A 17,826-nucleotide genomic window follows, 5' to 3' on the forward strand; every position below is an offset into this window, starting at 1 on the left:
GGTTCAATCTCACCAGATGCTCCTCGGAAATCCTATACAGGGTCGCTATGGGTCGGAATCGACTCGACGGCACTTATGCAATATGCATCCTGGTGTGGCACTGTGGGTTAATGCACTGGACTGTATGGTTGGTTTGAACCACAATGTCGGCAGTTCAAGCTCACCAACTGCTTCATAGAAACCCTATACAGAGTTGCTATGGGTCAGAATTGTCTAGACAACACTAAACAACAACAACAATAAACTATTGGGAAAATTTTTTTGGAGTCCTGTGTGGCACTGTGGGTTAATGCACTGGACTGCAAGGTCAGTTTGAACTGCAAGGAAACCAGCTGCTCCTTGGAAACTCATATAGGGTTGCTATGGGCCCGAACCAACTTGACAACAACAATGCATCCAGGTAGTCCTGGTGTGGTGCTGTAGGATAAGCACTGAACCACAAGGTCAGTTTGAACCTCAAGGTCAGCAGTTCAAACTCACTAGTGGCTCCTCGGAATCCCTATACAGGGTTGAAAGGAGTCGGATTGACTCTACAGTACTTAACAACAACAATCACAACACATCCAGAGAGGTAAGTGTTGAAAGTTACTAGATGCTCCTTCCAACTCTTTTCCATAGTACATCTAGCTAACTGAAGACAAAACACTAAGGGCTACTGTTCCAAATCGATTAGATTTGGCACACCAAATGAAACCCACCATTCATGCATACATGAAATTATATCAAGGAAATATCTTTCTGTTACTTTAAAATATCAATTGATTTTGAATCTTATCAAGTAGTCATCATGATTTCTAGGATTTTTGGATCATCCAGACTCCCTAGACCCCAGTGTTTGTTCCTGCTTCATTTCTCAAGAAAGGAAACAATTGAGCAATTTTGTGAAGCTCTGCATCTCCAGAACAATTGGTTCACTTCTGTGAACAAAGAAAAGAGGCAGGAGTAGGAGTCAACTTGGGCTTATGGAGTAGAAGAAAAGTCCTGGGAGCTTTCAGAGTTTCTGAGGCATATTCCTATCTCCTTTCACATGGAAGCTAGTTAGCTGTTAATAATTAAGAAAGTTAGATGGGCAAAATACCTAGAAATTGTAACAGCTCTTTGTAGAAGTCATGTGTTGTTGTGAAATGTTAAAAACAAAACAAACCTCCAAACTTATTGCTTACTAGTTTTGTGATTTAGATCAAATCACTTACATTTTGTCTTCAGATTCTCCACAGAAAGCCAGAGCATGATCCTTACTCCAGGTTTTGTTGTTGTTAAGTATAGTTGAGTCCATTCTGACTCACAGTGACCCTGTACAGGGTTTCCAAGAAGTGGCTGGTGAGTTTGAACCACTGACCTTGTGGTTCAAACCGACTGTCAGGTCCATTGCTTTATCCCACAGTGCCACACCAGGACTCTAAGTCTGAAGGAAATAAACCTTATGTTGTGTTTCAACCTTTCTTCCTGAGAGATATTATGAGAAAGTTTTTGTTTTTTTTTTTTAGGGGAAGAAAGCTTGAAAGAAAGAAAACAGGAAAGAAAGGAAGAAAACAGCTGGAAGAGCTCTTACATCTTTCTTCACTCTTTAATTTCTTGGAAAAGAATACAAAGGTACAGAGAGGTCATGTGACTTAGCCTCAGTCACTGAATGACCTATCAGGTCTCATCTCCTGCTCGTGTTTAAGTGTGATGCCCTCCCCTGAACATATTTAACAAACATAGTCTGGCTTAGGTGTACTTTTCTAGTTCTACTATGGAAGATGAAATAGCTAAAAGAAAAGAAAAGAAAAAAAGGAGGTGAGGTAGGGGCAGAACCAGGAAGGTAGTGAGGGAGTAGAATCTGGAGAAGTAAGAACATCAACCACATTCAGAGGGAAGAAACTGGGGGAGTGTGGTGACTCTGTAGGATAAACACTGGACTACAAACTACAAGGTGGCAGCTGATGTCTACCTGTTGCTCTGTGGGAGAAAGATGAGATTTCCTGCTCCTGCAAAGATTTACAGCCTCAGAAACTCTATACAGGGTTGCTGTGAGTCAGAACTGACTCCATAGCATTTAACAATAACAAAAACAGGACTTAAATGCAAAATTCAAAGCAGAAGGTGAACTTAGTAACTTAGCAAAAATTTCCATTTAAGTAGATGTGAGACTGATTTCCTAAATTGGATAAAGTTAGACTCTCTCCACACTGATATGTTTATATGCCCTATCCATGTGTTTCTTCCCTTGACAATATCTCCCACTTGTGGAAAAAGAAGGACTATTGTGTTCATGTTAACGGTCCTAATGATTATCACAAGGAGGAAAGCAGGAGATGGATGATATGCAAAAGAGATATTTCTAAGCAAATTACTTCTCTCCATACCTTGTTTCCTTAGTATTGCATATCTAAGATATTTGTGGTGATGGAAAACTTGGCAATCAATATTGGTCATGGTTGTACAGCACAATTATTGTACTTGGTGTCACTAAATCGTAAAATATGTTGAATTGGCAAATATTGTGTCATAGTTTTTCCAATAGCAAAGACTTTGCTACTTTGATTAAGTCAGCATGTGAATTGTCTTCAAACACAGGGAGGCATACTGCTTGAAGTCGTCTTCATGGGGATTCTTTCTCCTAAACAGGCTGAAGCTTCCTGCAGTGAGTGTCCCCAATAAAACTAACAAATGAGCCCTAGCGACTGGAGAAGTGGGACCCCTGCCCCACTCATCCCCTTTTTACCTCCTCCCCAATGGAAGTGCCCCTGAGTGAACCTCAGTAGGAGTTCCCATAATTCCAGAGGTAGATTCAATAGCAAAGACATCTCTGCTTTCTCCCACCATGTTTCACAACAGGAAGAGCTGTAGAAGAACTCTGAGAAGAAATCCAGAGCCAGTAGAAAATGAGACAAATTTCACAATGGATTAAGTATTAGAAGGAGCATTTCCCCATCATGGCAATCTGGCTGGAGAGTGAATGCTAGACTGGAAATGGGAAGCCTGAAGCTGCTTTCTGTTTCTGCAGCCAATACTGTCTGACTCTGGGACTGCTCTGGTTCTCAGTCTCCTCATGAATATAACGGAGGACAGGCCAAAAGTCAAAGAGCTCTTCCATTGGTTATGTCCTTCCAATCCTTTAGTTCAAAGGTAAATGTCTATATCTTTTCCATATTGAAGATCGAAGTTCCTCACTTGACATTCAGAACATTCTATTCTGGCTTATATTTTTCTGTGTCATCCCCTGCCTCCCTGTAGTCATGACCACATGAAGAAACTTGTGTTTTCCAAATACACACTGCTTTGTCATGTGTCTCTGCTTCTCCCTCTGTGCTTTCTTCTATCTTTCTTCTACCAGGGAGTTGCCTGTCTCCCATCTCTAATGAGAAAAAACCAACAACAAAACAACCTATGTAGCCTCTTAAGTTCTCCCCAAGGCAATCTTTTCTCTCAAAAGTCTTTTTCCATCAAACCCGCTTCTTCTTGTTTCCTAGTAACTCTGTGCTCATCTCTACTGTAGCATCTGCTTTGTATTAGAATTATAAGGAGCTGCTACTGGTGGACAGAATTCTCAATCTTTAGTCTTAGAGTGTCCCTGTGTGGTGCAAATGGCTAACATACTTCCCGTGCTTGGATGCTAGCTGAAAAATTAGAGGTTTGAGTCCAGCTAGAGGCACCTTGGAAGAAAACTCTGGTGATCTACTTCCTAAAAATGCAATCAGGAAGCACAGTTCTACTCTGACAGGATGGGTTATCATGAGTTGGAACTGACTCAATGGTTAGAGAGTCTTACACAAAGTCCTTGATTTAATCACATTGTTCTCTAGAAAAAGACAAGGATGTTGACTTGGTCTCTGGGGAGGCTGCAGATTTTTGGTTCCCAGAACTTAAATGCCCTACCTTTCTTTCCTACCAGGTGTTTTCTTTCACACAAGAGTTCTAGTTGATAATAAAGACCACAGGAGAAGCTATCAGGGGCACCAGGGCAAGTGAGTTCTCCCTTAGGTAAAGGATGGAGGTGTTGTAGAGGTAAGGCATGAAAGACAGGGACAGTTCCTCTAAAATGGATAAACCCTAGAGGCCACTGAACTCAGGCTAAAGGAGAATTGGTCCTCTCCAATCAGGAACCACAGGCACCCAAAGCCCAATATTGGGGCGAGAAAGGGCATATTGATAATGTCTGTGCTTTGTTCTTGAGGCTGGGATGATGGTGCCAGAGGAGACAAAGGCTGGAGCCTGGGCCCATCTCTGTGTGCCTTGGAACCCAAGCTGTTGACTGCACCTGGTGGGCTAACCAGGCAGGTCAGGGTCACACTCTGGGAAAGTGCAACCTGTGCCTGACTGGGCCTCAAGCAAAGACTTAGGTGTCAGAATCTTTTCTCACCCACTGGTTGCTGCTGGGTATGTGGGGGTGAGAGCAGGGAAGGCTTACAAACCAGGACCATCCACAGAAACAAAAACTTGTACTGCCTTAAAGGCTTTTCACATTTTTATATTACATATCTGTCATCTGAGATAAAATGTTGCCCTGTGGGAAAGAGGCTGGAACTGGGAGATTATACAATGTTTCACTGGGGAAGGAGGTTCTTGATGCCTTTAAATGCACTACTTAATAACAAAGTTGGAGTTCTGGTATGGCACTGTAGGATAAGCACTGAACAGCTAACCACAAGGTTGGTGGTTCAAAACCACTAGCTTCTCTTCCAAACCCTATAAGGGTGGCTATGTCACAGAGCCATAAAATCTCCTTAACACTACAACCCAAATTGACCCTTGTCTCTGGAGTTAACATAGAGTCAGGAAAACTGTGTAGATTGGAGGAGGGGAAAGAATAAGTGCATTACTTGAGAGAAGAGAGTGGGACGGAGTGCCCTTCACCAGAGCCTGTCTCTAAAGACTCGCCTTAGGGATTCAGGTCCTCAGATGTGCTGTAGTCTTAAACCTCCATGGCTGCCTTTGGTTCTAGGATGACTTCAGGGATTAATTTCCAGACGATCTTTGGAGGGACCAAAATTCACTTCCCTTAATGATGAGACAGTGATCTTGGGAGTCTGTCTTGAACACTGAAATTTGTCCTCTCTCCACCCCACCCTAAAACAAACTTTTTCCGTCTGGATAGCCCAGCCATGCTTGGTGACAGAGTGGGACTATCATTTTGGAAAAAAACATTAGAGAAAGTCAGACTGCTTCACTGTATAGTCACTTTTCAAGTAGGAGAATCTCAAGATCCCAAGGATTTCATGTAGATTATTTACATTTAAACCTTTTGGAATCATCTTCCTTGGTTCTCATAAGCCTGCAACTGCCTATCCTACCACATCACACTCAGGCTTATAAACAGCCTCTTCAGTGATTTCAGGAAGCCAGAAAACATTTCCCTCTCCCCACAAACTGAAATAATTTACATCTACTCTTATTGAATAAAGTCCTTCAATAGGTAATTACACATTTTCTTCTACACTGATAGATAAAGTTGACTGGGCACTAAATGTACATTTTAATGGCAATAAACCCCTTGTTTAAGGAAGAAGATTAAAATAAGGGCAGAAGGAGTACAATGTGTGAAACCAATGAGACTGAGCCCAGAAGACACAGTACAGCTGCCCCATGAAGGCCACCCAATACCCACATGTTCAGATACACATTCTCACACACAATTATTTGAGAATCAGCTTTTGACTGTATCTTCCTTAAACTTGTATAGTGTCTGAGGCCAATGAGAGAAAGGAAAGAGGGAGGAAGAGTCCCCAGATTAAGGGAACTTCAGGCAGAGATCTCTGACTTTGTTCCCCGTGTCCCGCTCCCCTGTAAACTCTTATCCAATTCTGTTCCTTAATCGGTAATAGATCAGTTTTAGCCAGAGAGTAGACTAAGTGCAGAAGAGTCAGGGATGAAGACCCTATAGACCACCACTGAACTGCTTGCAGGAAAGAAGAGCTAGAGGTGGAAGAAAAGGGCTTTTCATTTCTTCAGCTTAACCCCACCACTGCCCTCTTCTACTTCCTATACAATTAGTCTTTAAAAGTCTATCTTATGTAAAAAAAAAAAAAAATTTGGAACTGCATCCACTGCTGGCAGGATTGCAAAATGGTATAGCACTACCACGAAAATCAGTTAGGCAGTTCCTCAAAAAATTAAACAGAGATTTACCATATAATCCAGCTAGTCAACTCCTAAGTATATACCTCCTAAAATTGAAAACAGGAATTCACACAGAAACTTGTATACCAATACTCATTACACACTAGTCACAATAGCCAAAACAACCTAGACATCTATGAATGAATGAATGGATAAGTAAAATGTGGTTCATTCACACAATGGACTACTACTCATCCATAAGGAGAAATGAAGTCTGATATATACTCCAAGATGTGAACACATGAATAAAGCTCGAAAACATCATGCTGAGTGAAATATATCAATTACAAAGGGACAAATGTATGATTCCATTTATATGAAATACCACGGATAGGTAAGGCTACAAAGACCACAATTTATTAGTGCTTACCAGGAGAAGGCTAGAGGGAAGGGCAAAAGGGGCTCATTGCTCAGGGGGTCATAGAACTGCTATTAAAGGTAATGGGAAATTTTGGAAATGGTTATGGTTGGACAACATGATAAATATAATTAATGCCACTGAAATGTACACCTGAAGATTGTTGAAATGACAAATGATTTATTACTTATATGGTGGTGGTGATGGTGGTTTTGTGCCATAGAGTCAGTTTCGAGTCATCGTGACTGTAAAGGGTTTCTGAGGCAATAAATCTTTACAGGAGCAGAAAGCCTCATTTTCCTCCTGCAAAGTGACTGATACATTCTAACTACTGACCTCTTGGTTAGCCATTCAACTTGTAACACACTACACTACCAGAGCTCCTTTGTTGTTGATGTTAAGTGCCATTGAGTCAGTTCCGACTCATAGCGACCCTGTATAGGGCTTCTTAGGAGTGACTGGTGAGTTTGCCAACCTTGCAGTTCAAACTGACTTTGCAGTCCAGTGCTTATCCTACAGTGCTACACCAGGACTCCTAGAGCTCCTTTATTACGTATGTATTGACTACAAAAATATCATAAGTAGTTACTGTCATTGTGATCTTGGTTGCAGTAGTTTCTTTTGAGTCTAGAGGCATAAAAGTCAGAGAGTTCTTTATCACCCTTCAGATCTGGAAATGAACTCAACCCCCACCCCCAAGTTTCAGCCAAATAATAGACAGGTATATAACAGGAATGGAGTCCTGGTGTGGTGCTACATGATAAGCCCTGGACTGCTAAATGCAAGGTCAGCAGTTCAAATCTATAACTTGCTCCTTAGAAACCCTGTACAGGGTTATTATGAGTCAGAACTGACTTGATAGCACTTAAAGACAACAACATTAGGATAATCAATCTTTGAGAGCATAAAGATAGCATTTGCCCAAGAACAAGGTTCAAAGGGTTAGGAAAAAAGAAGGGATAGAAATAGGAAACACAGAGAGGAAGTGGAAGAAATGATATTCTATTGTGGAGATTACAAATCAAAGCCATGAAACAAAGTATGTATGAATTGTAGGATGGAAAACTGATTTGCTCTGTAAACCTTCACTCAATTCACAATGTTGTTGTTGTTGTTAAGTGTCATCAAGTGGTTCCGACTCATAGAGACCTTGTATAGGGTTTCTGAGGAGCAGCTGGTAAGCTTGAACCGCTGACCTTGCAGTACAGCACATTAACCCAGAGAGCCACACTAGGACAACAATAAACCGACCTTGTAGTTCAGTGCATTAAGCCATAGCATCACACCAGGAAATAAAAAAGAGTTATAAAATGTAAAAGAACAACAAAAAAGCAGTAAGTTTAACTGGGAAAATACTTCACATACCTATAAAGCTTACTTCACATTTAAAGACTTAATAGTCTTGGAGTATAGTATTATGTCTCAAGATGATTATGTGTCATATTTGAGACTTTTGAAATTTAGGTTAATCATTATGTTTACAGATATCTTCATCTAATGTTCCTTCTGATTTGAAATGGACTTTACTTGCCTTTAGTTCTGTAATTAATTACCATCAGGTCTTTTACTGTAAAGAATAATTGTTATTGCCATACTAAGTTTTGTCATCTACAGATAAACTTTTTTTTTTTTTTTTTAATGTTTTATTGTGAATTATGTGATCGTTTACATGGGAGAACGTTAGCTTTACATTCATCCTATCATATATTGTTTCATTGCCAGGGTTACAATCCCCTCCATGCATCATCAGCCAACCAAAGGGTATATCCTGCAAGCTTGCTCCCTCCTCCCCAGGTCATCAGCACACAGCCCCCCTCCCTCTCTGGGTCTAAAGTCCCCAGCCACTCCATCTCTCCCCGTACAGATAAACTTTTGCTTTGCTGACTTGCTGAAATGCTTGAAATAGAAAGATGGACTATAATGGACTAATGGACTTATGAAAAGGACTGTGATTATTTTGAATGTGGAGTTGACAAGACTGATGATACAAGATTTCCAGAATGCTCCCTTAATATTTCAAATAAAAAGGGAGCACAGTGGTTCCATATAATAAACACTAGACTGAACCACAAGGTCTGTAGTTTGAACCTGCTAGGAGGTTCTGCAGGAGAAAGGTGACGCTTTCTGTTTCTGTGAAGATTTAAAGCTTTGGAAACCCTACAAAAGGTTGCTCTAAATTGGAACTAACTCCATGGCACTTAACAACAACAATAAAGTAAAACAAACCTACAAGATTGAATATACAGAATCAGAGATATTAATTTATAATGAAGTCAGTCAACTACAGAGTGAAAAAAGAGAATAGTGTAAATACAGAACTTCCAAATGGTGAGAAAGTCAAGTAGACTTCAAGATAAAAGAGACTGTTTTAAACAGAGGAAAAAGTTAATTAATTACAGGGTAACCTCAAAGAAAATAAATATACCTTTACACCAAAATAAAACAGGAAAATCAGAAAGATTTAGTAGACATGAACACAACAGAAATAAAGAAAAGGGGGGAAAAGTCCACAAACAAAATGAACTTAAGTGTAGAAAATTATGTGGAACAATGAAACAAAAAGCATCACAAAAAACACAGAGCAAAATGACAGCCATCAGTTCATACCTACCATGAATTACACTACTTATAAGTGGATTAAATGAAGCAGTCAAGAGAAAGCGAGGAGCAGAATGGATAAGGAAATAAGATTCTTCACTATGCTTTTAACAACACAAAGACAAAAATAGACTAAAAATCAAAGGATAGAAAAATATATCAAACTAATAGCAATCAAAATTGAGCAGGAGTGACAATTTTAATCACTGATAAAAAAAGATGGTAAGACAAAACCCAGCATGAAAGACAAAGAAGGACATTATATCATAATTAAGGTATAAATTGAATAAGAGAACATAACCATAATAAATATCTATACCTCCAATGAAAGAGCCTCAAAATACATAAATCAAACTTTAATAGAACTGAAAAAAAGATAGACAACTCTAATAATAATTGTTGTTGTTATGTGCCATGGAGTCAGTCCTGACTCATAGCAACCCTGAACAGGGTTTCCGAGGCTGTACATCTTTAGGGGACAGAAAGCCTCATCTTTCTCCCACGGAACAGCTTGTAGTTTTGAATTTCTGACCTTGAGGTTAGCAGCCTGAGATATTTTAAAACACCACATCTGATGAAGAACAGAATAACTAGAAAGAAACTCAACAATGACTCAGAAGAACTAAACAATACAACCAACTTGACCTCATAGATACATACAGAGCATTCAACCCAACAACAGCTAATATATATTCTTTTCCAGTACACATAGGACATTATCCAGAACAGACCATAAAGCGCACCTCAATAAATTTAAAAACATCAAAATACTGCAAAGTCTCTCCTCAGATCAAGTGCTACAAAATTAGAAATCAACAAATAAGATCAAGGAAAAAACATCAAACATGTGGAAATTGAACAACACCCTGCTTAAAAGCTACTGGGTGATAGATCAAACAGAAAATGAAAATTTAAAATTCCTGAGTCAAATAAGAACAAAAGCACAACTAACCAAAACCTTTGGGACACAGCAAAAGCAGTGCTCCGAGGGCAATTGATAGCAATAAATGCACACATACAAAAAGAAAAAAACAAAAATCAACACCTTAACTCCATTAACTATAACAATTAGAAAAAGAGTAGCAAAGTAAGCCTACTGCCACCAGGAAGAACAGAAATAATAAAGATAAGAGCAGAAAGAAATAGAAAACAGAAAAGCAATAGAATCAACAAGGTAAGAAGTTGGTTCTTTCAAAGGATTACCAAAACAGACAAGTCTTTGATCCCAGAGCAGCATCCTGTGGTTGGTTACACACTTTGTGGGAGCTCTGGAGGGAAGTGTGACGCTAGGGCCAGCAGGTGGGTGAGACCTGGGAGGAGCGGGAGCAATGGAGGAGCAGGTAGCTAGGGAGCCGGAGGCCAAAGTAACACAAATGACAGTACTTAACAAGAAACACATCAGAATGATGAAGACAGCCTGCATGTCTATCAACAGAAGAAGGGTTAAACAAACTTTGGTACATACACACAATGGAATACTATGCAACAATGAAGAATAATGATGAATCTGCAACACACCTCACAACATGGATTACAATGTTGTTGTTGTTGTTAAGTGCCATCAAGTCAGTTCCAATTCATAGCGACCCTGTATAGGGTTTCCGAGGAGCAGCTGGTGAGCTTGAACCACCGACCTTGCAGTTCAAATTACTTTGCAACCTCGTGCATTAACCCATAGCGCCACACCAGGACATTATGCTTAGTGAAATCAATCACAAAAGGACAAATATTATATGAAACCAATATTTTAAAAAGTTACAAAAAAGTTTTCTTGATAAAAGAAATGATCAACTAGCAAAATGGTGGACTAGGCAGATGCCCTACACAAACCCTCGACAACAAAGATTGTTGTTGTTTCTAAGTGCCATCGAGTCAGTTCCGACCCAAAGAAACCCTGTATAGGATTTGTGAGCTATTGGTGAGCTTGAACCGCCGACCTTGCAGTTCAAACGGCTTTGTAGTGTAGCGCATTAACTCACAGCGCCACACCAGGACAACAAAGATACAAGAGACATAATAAAACATGCACAGATGAAAATTCTGGCACCCTGAACTTCAGAAGAAAGGTTAGAGAGATGGATGGAGTGCTTGCTGGGAGGAGAGGCTGATTGGTGAATGGCTGGCCAGACGTAGCTTCACCATCTTGTGAGCAGTTTTGGTAGCAGAACCAGGCCTGGTGTTCATGCAAAGACAGAAAGGTGTGATTTTTCCCCATGGTCCCCTGGTTACAAGAAGTGTGACCAGCCCCCACCCTCATCTACTGTGAGTGTAGACCTTGCTCTCTGGGCGTTTGGAGCCGAGTGGTTGGGAGGCATACCAGTGTGGTGTGGGGCCAGCTGTACTACTTTGGTGTGCCATTTTAGTGCCTAGATTTAGGCGGGCCTATAAAAGTTAAATAAAGTTCAAGATAAAACAGACTGTTTTAAGCAGGGAAAAACATAATAAATTACAGGGTAACCTCAAAGACAAATAATATGTCCGCACATCGAAATAAATAAAGAATAAAATCAGACCCTGTACAACAAAGATTGTTGTTATTAAGTGCCATCTAGTTGGTTCCAACCCATAGTGACCTTGTATAGAGTTTCCAATGAGTGACTGATGAGCTTAAACCGCTGACCTTGCGGATCAAGTTGACTTTGCAGTCTGGCACATTAACCCACAGCACCACATTCCTCAAACATTCCACCTTTTAGTGACACAGAGATTTAGTTTCTGAGCTAACTGTTTTAACTCACTGGGTAGGCTTAAGCGTATCCTATTCTTCTAGGACCATGAGGTCATCTCTGCTCATTTTTTTTTTTTTTTTTTTCCCTGTGTCAAGTCATTTATGTGGTTAGTAGTTAACCTGGAGACACACAGTGAGGCTGCCCCCAAGAATGGGGCCAGTATGTGACTTCTAAAAATTAGGATTATTTTCGTCTGATGGCACAGGGGACTTGGCTGGGCAAAACGCTGGTTCTGCTTAACCCAGCATGTACAGGGGCCATGTAAGGGCATGTAATCTTTGGGGGAAGCGGGGGCTGCTGGGATCATGGTTAGTCATACAGCCACCAAGTGCAAATTGCTCACAGATAACAGATAAGTTGAGAATCACAACATACTTGTACAACTTGAACCTATTTGGACACATTCAGTCAGCAGCCTTCTTTATGCAATACCACGCATTTAAAAATAACCTAGATGTGAGCCACAGCATTTCTTTCCCTCCCTCTGCTTGGTTGTGATTGATGTTTCCCGAGGACAGGTAGAGAAAACTAGAATTCCCAGATCCTGCCAGTGCTTCTTGTAAAATCCGCCAGAGACTCATGCAAGCACACACCTGCCCCAGGGACACTTACAGCTGCTCTTGCTTTTACTGGAACAGGTGTGGGTTTGAAGAGTGTGGAAACGGATGTACTCTGACATGTAAGGCCCACCCCCCAAAAAAACCGATTTGTTTACCCTGTAACCCTGGAAACCATGCTGTCTGTGTCCCCATCTAAGGAGTTCCAGGGATACATTTGTCAAAGGCAGAGCCAGCATGTGGTCCGCATGTGGGTACAGTATACCCAGGAAGGTCCCAATTCAATCTTTTCAGAAAACATCTCCAAGTTTTAACCCTGGGGCAATAAGAAGTCTGTTGTGAGATGTACAAACAATGGTTCTCCCATCCTCCAGAGCAAGAAGCAAAGACAAACTCAGTAGTGACCAGTCAGGGCTAAAATGAGACAACACTGAGGGTGGTCTGTCACCCATTGAAGTTGGTCAAAGTCCATCTTGGAAAGTTAAAGATATTTCAGACGTTGTTTCCGGCTCTACCAAAATAAGTGAGCAGCAAAGAGGACGAGGCTTCTTCACTTCAGTAGTTTTCCAGCGGGATGCAGACATGCAGGATCTTACTGCAGGCCACCAGGTGGGGTGGGAAGGTGACCGCCTTACCTGACAAGGTCCCAGCTCCTATTAGGAGCATCTTGGCCTCTTGGGTGTCCCTCCAGGTAATGAAAAACCCCTGCACTCCGTCAATCGAGGGTCTGACCATGTGTGTCTCCATCAGGCTCCATGTGGCCAGGCTGGGAACATCAGGGGAGACCCTCCCAGGCACGCAGTAAGCTCAGGCCCCTCCCTACCCCAGCGCTAAAGGTTGTTGCTGTTCCTGTGGCACAGAGGTGGCTTCCAGAGCTCCAGGATGGAGGCTTGTTGAGGAATTTGGGTGCCCTACGCAGGAGCCTCTGGGCCTCCATGAAGGTCTCGGTCAGCTCCTTTTCTTACTGTGCAAATTCTGGGTCACTCTCGCATTGCAGGACAAATTGCTTCCGTCTTTTTATCCTGAGCAAGATATGCTTTTTTTCTTTAATCTGAGTTTCTTCCATCGAGACAATCTGTTCCATCGTCAGTAAATTTTGCCGGGATTCGCCTTCGCCTCTCGGTTCTAGCCGGTTTGGGAACAGGTAAAAGTATCATCGCTACCACTGAGTCAGAAATGGGTTCTCCAGTTTCAGCATGTACCCATGCATGATACAGTCTTTTCCCAGTGCATAATCTTCTTTGTGGCCAAGCTGCTTATTTTTCGCTCTTTTCCTGGCCTCGGTCTTATCAGTGTCAGCTTCAGTACATGGTTTCCTCCACTTCCTACTGCTAGAGCTCCGAGATGACCAAGGGGAAGTTCTTGTAGAGTTCTTGGTCACAATCAAGAAGCTTAATGCCTTTGGTGTCTTTTTCATCAAATGAGCCAATATCAAAGGCGTCGGCGGCATTGACTTCTTCACGGGAGAAATTAGGGGTGGAGGATGCTTCTGTAAGTAGACATGCTGCCAGTCAACACCTCGGAAAAAACAATGTTCTTTCACTTCCTGAGCGCTAGCTCTGTGGCTGCTAAGTCATTTGTTAACATCTCGCTGAAGCAAGGCTTCCAGAAGTGATGTTAATTCAGGGGAGATAGTATCTGGAAGTTCCACATTCACTGTCAGTGTCATGCGATCTATTTCATGCTTATCTTTAGTTTTATGTTGTCTGAAAGGGCTATGGCCTCTCTGTCAGGGACCTGCCTCAACAGGGAAGTTTGGTTCACAAAGTAGGGAGATAGAGAAAGAATATATACAAAGACGCAACGAAAGAAACAAAGAGACACCCCGAGACCAGGGTGGATGCAAAACTGGCAGGCAGACCCTGGATTGCAGGCATCATGGCCCTGTAGGCAGTAATGCATGCAGGATTCCATCTGCATTCATCTTTTATTTCAGGGAGGGATTTTACACAAAGGAAGAAGGTGATCATGAAGACAGGGTACAGAAATGAAATGTGATTAATTGTTCAAAACAGGACACAACGATTTACAGGAACAAATTCTAAAATATACAATGCAAATTGTCTTAATAATCTAACATTCTTAATTTTCCAAAAATTCAAGCAAACTTATAAATTACTTTTTTGGCTCAAATCCTAAGGCAGTGACTTGAGGTTTCTCAAGGCTCATTAACATACTTATAGCACTTAATCTCTACTAGGAAAAGGTGAAAAGGATTTGAAAGGTCTGAAGAGAGTCAAGCTGTTTCAGCTACCTGGCTTAGGCTTTCAGGAGGAAGGAGGACTTCTGGGTTAATGGTTTACACCTGGGGACAGTTTGAGGCGGTTGTCACTATTATTCCTTGAACAATACTCCAGAATTCGCCAATCTACTTTGAGTGAATTCCTTGGGCGGATTGTCTCCAGAGCCTCTTTGCAGAATCCCAGCAAACCTACTTTTGGAACTTTTATGGCCTCAGCTTTAGAAGAGGTTTTTGTTTTAATATTGTACATGGATATCAAGAGCTCACGTATTAAGTTAATATCAAACATAGCTGAATAATTTGCTAAAGAACAGTTTGGACATGCTTGCCAGGTGGCCAGAGCTTGTCCCGCAGAAAGATTTGTTCCCAGGACCCTACGCACTGCCAACACAGTGGAGACATTAAGAGAGGCACATAAGAAACCATTTTCTCAGAAGCTACAATTATTGGAGTTAGAAGCATAGAATGAATAATAAGACCAAAGAAAATTATACAGAGGTAGCCCACCAATGAGTTCGCAAAAGCCTATGAACCCGGGACTTCAGGAGGACACTTCCTTGGCCCTCAGGGTCTATGGCCAGCGATCCTGAGTGGGGCCTTCGTGTTGGATTTTCGTACATGACACAGGGCCTCAGCATCTCAGTGATTGCTGTCCCCAACACCTCTCAGAAGTTTGAAGAGCATGCAGCCCAGGGAGAACCAATCAGCACTGCAGTCATACGCCATCCCCTTCTGCAGGACCTCGGGAGCCATGTACCCCTGGTGCCAACGCTTGCGTGTGGCTTCTTTTTGGAGGAATCACAGGCCAGACAGAGATCTGATATCCTCACGTGACCATTTTCATCTAGCAGGATATTTGCTGGCTTCAAATCTCAGTACATAACGAAGCGACTGTGCCTTTTGCTTCAGCCCTAGGATGATTTCAGTGGCATATAAAACTACATCTCCTTCTCAGAAAATATGCCGTGCTGGGAAAGGTGGTAATGCAGATCGCCCCCATTCATCAGATCCAGGATGAAGCAGTTTATCTGGCGTGTGGAAGGCATAGGTTATACAGACAATGAAAAGACAATCTCCTGTACTGACAAGAGACAGCATGATCCTTTTATTTAAGGCTAATGTCTCTCCTTGGCTTCACCTTAATCCTCTTCTCATCTAAGCATTTCATTGCATACATTTTTCCAATGTCTGCTTTCCTGCAACCATACACCTCACCAAATCCTCCTCTTCCAACAATCCTATGTACACTGAAATCATTGATGGTCAAATGAATATTTGATTCTACATTTTTCAAAACCAGGTAAACTTGTCACTTTCCATACATTTTTGAATAATGTTGCCTTGAAGCTTTCACAGATTTCTTCTATATAGGGCTGAAAGAGAGTTGGTGGCACTTCTTTCTTGGCTAGATGACTTTGTACATGCCCCACCGCTTGCTTTGAGAATAGGTGTGAACAGTAGAGAAGCTCTTTCGTGATATGTTGTTATTGTTGTTATGTGCCATGGAGTCGGTTCCGACTCACTGACATCCTGTACAGGGTTTCTGAGGCTGTAAATCTTTACGGGAGCAAAAAGCCTCATCCTTCTCCTGTGGGATAGCTGGTAGTTTCAAACTGCTGACCTTGCGGTTCGCAGCCCAATTCGTAACCACTACGCTATAGTATCATAAATGTATTGACTCCTACAAAGATGATCTTTCTCATTGTCAAGCTTTTCATATTCTTTTATCTCTTCATAAAACTTCACCTGAGGTACTGCTTCATTGCTTTCATTCAAACAAAAATCCTTAAATAGCAAGAAACCAATTTTCTGATTGAAAATCTTGTCAAACGCTATTTCCTTTTTCTTCTCAAGATACTTCTGCATTATGCTCCAATACTGGGCTCTGGCAGGATGATCTTCTTGCTGGCACTTGCGTGTGGCCAGCATGGCCTTGCTCTTTTCCATGGCCATCAGGTAGCTGACCTCGGCCAGTATGGTCTCCATGTCCGCCATGTTGGCCTCCATGTCCGCCATGTTGGCCTCCAGGTCCGCCATGTTGGTGGGTGCCATGTTGGCGTGCGGCAGAAGGAGCCACTGCTGCACCCCGTGGCAGCCCCCCCACACCAGTGTGCCATCTCTGCTCATTTTTAAACTGACCTGCTCATTTGCAAGGTCCTCATTTATCTTAATGAGCCAGACTGCAAAGCAGTTTGAACTGCAAGGTCGGCAGTTCAAGCTCACCAAGTGAGTCTCGAAAACCCTATACAGGGTCTCTATGGATCGGAATCCATGCAGCGGCACTTAACAGCAACAACAATGACTAAACTGAGTCCATTTTGTTTATGTTGGTAGAGACATGCTATTAATAACAGAGTTGAAACTGGAGGACATTGTGCTAAGTGAAATCAGTCAATCACAAAAGGACAAACATCGTATGACACCAGTGTTAAAAAGAGTTTTTTTTAAAAAAAGGCTTTCTTGATAAAAGAAACAATCTATGACGGTTGTTGCTGTTGAGTCAATTCCAACTCATAGAGACCCTGTATAGGGTTTCCTAGGAGCAACTGGTGGGTTTGACCTGCCCACCTACTGGTTTGCAGTCCACTGCCACATACCAGGAGAGCTACGATAGTTGGGGGATGGGAGGAATTATTCATGGGCTAGAGGGTAGACACATCTTAACATGGATGACAGGGCAGGCAATATATAACAAAGGGAAGTTAGCTGAGGAAACATGAAGGTAGCAGAAGACACAGAGTGGAATGCAATAGTTAAAGTGAACAGGGGTAAAAAACTGTTAGCTGATGGTACACGGAGGGGATTTCAGTCATTAAAATGAAGCAAAGTATATGATTTGTTGATGTAAAACTCATGATCTTCTCTGTAAACATTTACTCAGTTCAAAATAAAAAGTTTTTAGAAAATGCTTTAAAAGTCTCATGCTACATCAATTCTTCCTTATCTCCACCTTCATTCCAAATTCATATACATTAGCAAGTAAAGTCGATTTTACTAAATATTTCTTTGATGTTATAGTGCAAAACAATTATTAAATTCCCTTAGGGAATTTTTTCCTTCCCACCAAATTTCCTCTCTTTTCTTTACCCCCTCAGGGCTTCAAAATTGCCAACTATTTTAAACTCAAGTTTTTAGCAAAAAAAAAAAAAAAAAAGCCTGGATATAGTTGACTCTACCCCCTTTTGAAAGCAATTCTCTGGTTTTCTGGTGTTATTTAACATGGATCCTTTAGGGTGAGGA

The 17,826-nt window shown here is 41.5% G+C and overlaps 1 pseudogene; it reads right to left on the reverse strand.

Annotated features, from left to right (window-relative positions):
- Positions 1 to 13,174: 13,174 nt before the first annotated feature.
- On the reverse strand, positions 13,175 to 16,581 carry LOC102830789 (annotated as a pseudogene).
- Positions 16,582 to 17,826: the final 1,245 nt, after the last annotated feature.

The sequence above is a fragment of the Chrysochloris asiatica genome, unplaced genomic scaffold (assembly GCF_000296735.1).
Source record: "Chrysochloris asiatica unplaced genomic scaffold, ChrAsi1.0 scaffold00017, whole genome shotgun sequence".
Lineage (NCBI taxonomy): Eukaryota > Metazoa > Chordata > Mammalia > Afrosoricida > Chrysochloridae > Chrysochloris > Chrysochloris asiatica.